This window comes from Panthera onca, chromosome X, assembly GCF_046562875.1.
Source record: "Panthera onca isolate mPanOnc1 chromosome X, mPanOnc1 haplotype 2, whole genome shotgun sequence".
Lineage (NCBI taxonomy): Eukaryota > Metazoa > Chordata > Mammalia > Carnivora > Felidae > Panthera > Panthera onca.
In genome coordinates, this window is record NC_138357.1 from 109,977,561 (window position 1) to 109,984,975 (window position 7,415).

The following is a 7,415-nucleotide window of genomic DNA, read 5'->3' on the forward strand; positions in this document are numbered from 1 at the left end:
GAATAGTGTGCACACATTGAAGGCTTTGAATATGCATTTCACATAACCTTCTAGAACAGTTGGAGACCTTCATTCATTCATCGATTTCCCTGAAGTTTGCCAAGTTTTATTCTTTTTAAACATCTTTGCCCTTTTGATAGGTGAAAAAGGATATTTGTTAACGGGCTGTCTTTGAATTTTGCCGAGATTGAACTTTAAAAAATTGCTTATTGTGTTTTTAGTTAAATTACTAGTTCAGGTATGGATATCAGAATCTTAACTCAGAACATGTTCCCTCCCATTAAAGGTTTTCATATGATAAGAACAACAGGTTTTGATTTTTATTAAAACAATTTTTTTAGGTTTTCATTTTTAATACAGGACTTGGAGAAGATGAGATGAAGCGAAGTATGAAGGACATACAGTAGGCTCTAGGTATTTAGTGTTCTGTCCCTCTTTAAAGATAGTGAGTGTTTGGTCCTAGCACCATTACGTGTTGAGCATGGAATTTCCTAATGTGGGTTGGACATGGTTTTGTACTGAGTTGTCCATCCCGAGACATCCTAATTTTACTTCAGGCGTTTATTACCAAGTTCTTTGTTTTTTGCTTAGACATTTCTTCAGTTGGTCTTCGAGGACGGTGTCTTTAACACTGGTTTTTTAGAAGAATTGACACTGATATGCTGTGCACTATGTTGTGCGTGCCCTTGTGATGCCGTGGATCCATTTCTTGTGGAACCTGAATACTCTGCACATTCCCTTTGCTACCCGAGTTCTCTGTGACGATCTGCTTTCTCTCATGTCTTAGAACAGAGCCCAGAGCTTGATGGCTGAAGAATGGAAGTCTCCCCTCCCACCCCACACCCGTCACCCCAGGGAATTCAACATTTTAGTTTTCTTTTTGATAAGCTTGCGCAGAGAGAAAGACCCTTTATCTTCCTAAAGGCATATTTGAGTCTGTGGGATGGCCAGGCCCACCCGGGGAGTTCTTATCCCTGTGGCCTTGGCTGCAGTCACCTAGGCAGCTGTAGGCAGCTGTGTGCAGCCGGGGGCGTGTCTGGGGCCGGAACATCTGGCACCTCAGCTGGGGTGGCTGGAATCGGGTGGAGGTTGGCCAGACCTCTTAACAGGCTGGTTGGATTTTTTAAATGGTGTCTTGAGGGCTCCAAGAGCAGCCAGCCAGAGTTTTAGATCCTAACTACACCATCCTCCTGCCTCTCAAAGCCATTTTCGTGCCGGGAACAATCAGTGATGTCCTGGAAGTTGACAAAGAAGATGATACTAGTGCTAATGAAATAGTCTTGTATAAACATTTATTAACAAGTAACACTGGGAAACACTACATAGGATACCCCTCCTCTGGTAGTTTTTAAAGCATATTAGGTTACAAAAGACTCCGAAAAGTAGGTCCGTAAGAACACCTGTTTAACTTTGTTTAATCAGCTTTTGTGAAACTTACTTGGCCATGGTCTTTTTTTCTTATTAATACCTATTAATAAATTGCACACATGAGAAGAGGGAGGCAAAAGGAAGTGCGTTAGAGGATGGTGAAGGGTAGTTTATATTTGCTTCCATTTTGATACGGAGAAGACAAGTTTGTTAACAATTTCTGTTTCTCGCCAGACCCTCAAGCTCAAATTCAGTGTTTTATGCTTTACAACAAAAACATTTGAGAGGAGTTAGGGATTCTTTATTTGGTTCCAGAACCCCATGACAACTTGTATGTTGGTGAAGTGCTGCAATAATCAGTGAGAAGATGTAATCATCATAAAAAAGGAACTTTTATATATGACTAACGTATTGGAGTCTTAGTATGTGTCAGGCAATATGCTAATGACATTCAGATGTATTTGCTCATTTAATCCTTACAGCCACCTTTGGAGGTCAATAGCATTGTTACCCACATTTTGCAGAGAGAGGTGAGGCTGCAAAAGGGACAGGGGCTATATATGTAATCTCAGGATACAGTTAGGTCTCTAACCATGAGAGATGATGGTGAAATAGTTTTGGGATTTTAGTTCCCTTATAGAATAGATTTTCACTGCATTTGTGATTGACTCTCTGAATCGACTTGTGAATGGTCCCCCCCCCCCCCTTTCCTGGGCTACAAATAATGCATTACTGTAAAATAGGTAACCAGAAAGAGGAATTAAAAAAGATTGAGCAAGTTCAAAAATGGATTTAACGGTCTTGACTCATCATGTTGCTTTTAGATGAGACTCTCGTGTCATAAAACTTTTAATCTAAGGGGATCAATCTGAGGTGGATTTGGGGGTCCTTTCACCCAAAGGGCGGGTTTCTGGAAGGCAGTGTGCAGTGATGTGAAGTAGTGTTGGCGTGAATGTCCATACCTGGGAGGTCTTGCCTAGGGCTCTCTGCCACTGGCTAGGTCTGGGAGTGGGCTAAGGGCTTCATCTCTTCAAGTTGTTTCCCATCCCATAAAAGGAGGGGCACCTTCTTCATTCCATAGTCCCTTGATTTAGGCCTATGTTGTTTTGCTTGATTCGGCTGTTTGGTTAGTGAAATATTTTAATGAATATACTGCATATCATCTTAAAAATCAAGTCCTATTTAAGATATAAAAAAAGCCCTTCTGAAGACCATTCAGTAATCCAGAGGCATTGAGAAATTAGTATCTCAGAGAAAGGATTAAAGTAACTAAAAAAAGGGTAAGATATTTTGGTTTGTGTCACAGAAATTGTGCATCTTTAGTAGAGGGAATAGGATGGCTAAAACAAATGAACAAAACCCTAATGGAAGTAAAATGAAAATTACACATGACAAGGTATTGATACAGCAGGTGTTTATTTCATCCTGATTACATATATACATACCTACATCTTATATACGTTTATAAGAAGACTGTATAACACATCATGCCTAGTAGTGGTATTATGTGGAACTTGTTAGACATGTGCATGGTGCATACATTTATGTGTACTAGGTCACAGTGTAAAATGTACTAATTGGGTCACGGTCATTGATGGAAGGAATACACTCAATACAAATAAAGATGTGTACTTGAGCTGTACTTAGGTTGATCAGAATTTTGAAGTTTTACCTTTAGAGTTGTAAAAAACCCCAAAACAACAATAACAAAGCCATTTGAGCGTTGTTGCTCTTTTAGTTTAGCCTGATAGGGTCTTAGGACACAGCAAGTCGCTGTGCCATTTCCGTGTGGCTGGCGCCACCTGGTGGCCTTTGGGTTACGGTGCAGCATACTACCTTTAATAGAAAACTCGTAGATCCAGTTTCTGATGTCCTGACTGAGCTGTACAAATGGCCATAGCTTGAAGTTAATGAGTTTCACTTCTTACCTTCATCTGACCTTGGCCACACGCCTTTAACCCTAACCAATCACCTGTAAAGCACATGCCATCTCCCGAAGGGTTATCATAGAGGAAAACCAGTTAGTGCTTCATCTCTTGAGACAGAGTCCCAAGTACTGTCTTTTTATAAAAGGACAGTACACTTGGATGTGAAATGGCCTTCGGTGAAGTAGTAGGAAATGCGAACTCCTTGCCTGTGGGAAACCTTCCCTCATCCCTGTATTGTAGCTTCTCATGCTCCCCTTGGGGCCTTCACCATTGGTAGGTATTTTTTGGATTTATTGCACTTTGATGCTCTTTTTATATGCTTTCATTTGGGAGACTCTGGGCTCCTTGAGGGAAGGGATTGTTTCATACCTTTTTATCCACATTGCCAGCAAAGTACCTTGCACACATGTAGGTAATATTTCCTGTTTGAACAAGTGCATGGCTTAGGTGAATTTGGGTTTGGACTTGTCTTTTGATTTTGTTAATGAAGAGTATTTTTGTTCATATTTGAGAGAGAGAGTGTGTGAGCACGAGTAGGGGGAGGGGCACAGAGAGAGGGAGAGAGAGAATCCTAAGCAGGCTCTGTGCTGTTAAGTGTTGAGCCTGTTGTGGGGCTGGATTTCCCCAGCTGTGAGATCATGACCTGAACTGAAATCAAGAGTTGGATGCTTAACCAACTTGAACCACCCAGGCACCCCTTGATTTTTTTTAATTTAAAAAATTGTAAGCTTAAGCCTCAGGAAGGTGGATCTTTAAAAATATTTTTTTAGGGGCACCTGGGTGGCTCAGTCGGTTAAGCGTCCGACTTTGGCTCAGGTGTTGATCTCATGGTTTGTGAGTTTGAGCCCCACATGGAACCTACTTCAGATTTTGTATCTCCCTCTCTCTCTGCCCTTCCCTGCTCACGCTGTCTCAAAAGTACATTAACATTAAAAGTATATGTTTAGGATTTTACGTAAGTGTATATAACATTATGCCAAAATTGCATTACCTAAATAATGGAACTGGTAACAGTTGCTTTGCTATTGAAGAATAAATACATAGTAGTTATGATAAACATTTTCTTCCTACTAAGAGCTAGGTACAAATTATAGAAGTGTGTATGTATGTGTGTATCTATAGATTTATGTATGTATGTGTGTATGTATATTTGTGTATCTCCTTTCACATGGAGACCTTTGTAGAGCTATTTACCTGAAATACACATTTCATCACATTCATATAGTAGCAACTCTCTTCAAAGACCTTTCATTGACATAGTGTTGTCAGAAAGTTCTTATAAGAAATACAAGGATGCATTCCATGATATCAGATGGGTGGGGGTGGGGTACAAAAATATCATTAAATAATAAAACAGTGGTTAATGTATTTGAGAATAAAATATACAACCTGGAAGTCTACTGACAGATGGAAAACTTAGGATGTAGCATTAGATATGTCCTTGGACAGAGAAGAAATGATGGGAGTGGGGAATGATTGCATGAGATTCTGGGGACTAAGACCCCTGAAAGAGCAGTCTGCCACAATCATTGTAAAGTTCCGAACACTGCTAAGGCTTAGCTGGGGAATATTTGACACACGATTACATATTTGAGGCAGAAGCAGGGAATTATAGATGTCATCTACGTATTAGTGGTCTGAAAAGACATTGCCCAGTGTATTTCCCAGAAACTTGAAGCCACCTCTTGACCTATTATTTTGGATAAGCCTCTACGTGTTAGGGCACGTTCTCTTCTGCCGCACAGGCAGCTACTAAACTACACTGGTCTCCTTTCTTTAATCAGTTGGCAGCTGTCTCTAGAGAAGAGTCTCTTCACCTTACTATTGACATCTCAGGCCACATACTTCTTTGCTCTGGGGGCTGTCCCATGCATTGTAGGATGTTTAGTAGTACTCCTGGCGTCTACCCACCAGATGCCAGTGGCACTCCCACAGTTGTAACAACCAAAAACATTTGTGGACATTACCATGTCCCCTGGAGGCAGTTGAGAACAGCTGCATGTTCCGGGAACAGGTGTCCTGTAGCTACATCCCAGTCAGGCCCGGGGCCCATCCTTTCCAGTAGGACAAGGGGACTCTCCTTTCTGAACAGTTTTTCTTGTCTTCTGTAAATGGTCACACAAGATCATCTTTAAGGATATAATTTTGGATCTGTGGACTTTCAGAAGTCAGCTTTTGAAGGGATAATTTATAGAAGGCATTGAAGAGGAGTGCATATTTATTGCTATGTTTGTCAGGCTATTTACATTACCCAGTTAACATGAAAGTGCTGAGTCAGGATGTATTTTCACTTATTTGTGAAATGGCTACACTTTCAGCACCTGCCTAAGTAATCAAATGCTAAGCTCCTTGAGGGCAGAAACTTGTCTTTGGTTACTTGGTAAGTGCCAAGTATATAGAGTAGATGATCAAAAGTTGCTGAATGAAACAATAGCTGGCTTTTTGGGGATGTATCTAAATTGTCTTCCTTGTAAACATACCTAAAATGAATACGTAGCTAGAAAACTATTAATGGAATGGAAATTAGTAATCAAGAAGATACAGCTGTATTCCAGGAGTAAAAATTTCTAATTTTCTAATTGGAAAGAGGAAATATCAAGAATTCCAGGGGAGCCTGGGTGGCTGGGTTAAGCACTTGACTCTTGATTTCAGTTCAGGTCATTATCCCAGGGTCGTGGAATCAAGCCCCACGTCGGGCTCTGTGCTGAGCATGGAGCCTGCTGAAGATTTTCTCTCCCTTTGCCCCCTTCCCCCACTCACGCTTTCTCACTCTAAAAAAAGGTTGGATTCCAACTGTATTGAAAGTAGATTGACAAGACTATCATAAACCTGTCTAGACACCAAAGTACTAGCAGTCTTCAACTTTACTAATAGATCGGCTTCTAAAATTTCAACAGTAAACTAGCATTTAGAACATACTTAGCAAAGGGTTATAACTGGCAGTTGGGTTTCCACGTCCAAGTCCAAATACCTGCCACTAGTCACTTGCCATTTATGACAGAACTCCGGAGTTTCAGCCAGGAGGCTGGTAATACCTTCAATTTTAGTGATGGCCTACCTCGGGGAGTGAGGGGCTTTTTGTGTGTCGAGAGGGGATTAGCATGGAAGCCAGATGAGGCAGTCTCTTTGGCACCAGCTCCCGTAACTACACAGCACATATACAGATAATTACACTACAGTCTTTGCCATAGTGGGGTGGTAAGTGGGATGATGGAAGTAGCACTGGAGTTCAGCTTTATATATGGTCGTTTGCGAAGAGCCAGCTACATACATTTAGGGATTCAATTTTTGTTAAACTATATAAGCATATTGTTACGTGTAGATTTGGTACACATTGAAAACGTGAATTTAGAGGAAGTAAGGGATGTAGGGGCTGTTCTAAAGGGCTTCGTGTCGTACAGAACAGTGAGTTCTGGGGTCAACTCTCCCTACCCAGATGCTATGGAAGGTGAGTATACATCACAACTTGTTTTTTCCTGCCACCCTCAAAGGTATAAAGAAGTGAGCCACAATAGAGTGTTAAGACCCCAGAAACTAGAATTAGCCTGTTTGGGTTCAAAATCTGATTCTACCTATGCTAGCTAGTGGTGTGACTTTGGGCAATCAATTTATCTGAACTTCTTTCCTCGACTATAAAAATAACTCAGAGAATTGCCCTGGAGATTAAATGAGATGATGCAGCTAATCTACCTAACAGGATGCTTTGCGCATGGCACTTGTTACATAAATATTAGTTACTATTGTTACTAGCTGGACTCAATCTGACGATTTTTACTTCTGAAAGATAGGGAATGTGTACCTTGTGGCATCAGTGTTTTAACTTTGGACCTGACATGAATTAAATAAATTTTTTTTAATGTTTATTTCTTTTTGAGAGAGAGAGCGAGCATGAGTGGGGAAGGGGCAGAGAGAGAGAGAGAGACACACACACACACAGAATCTGAAGCAGGCTCCAGGCTCTGAGCTGTCAGCACAGAGCCTGACTTGGGCTCAAACCCACAGACTGCGAGATCATGACCCGAGCCGAAGTCAGATGCTTAACTGACTGAACCACCCAGGCACCCCATGACCTGACATGAAGTTTTATATTCTCCAAGAAATTACTGGCGTAACACAGTA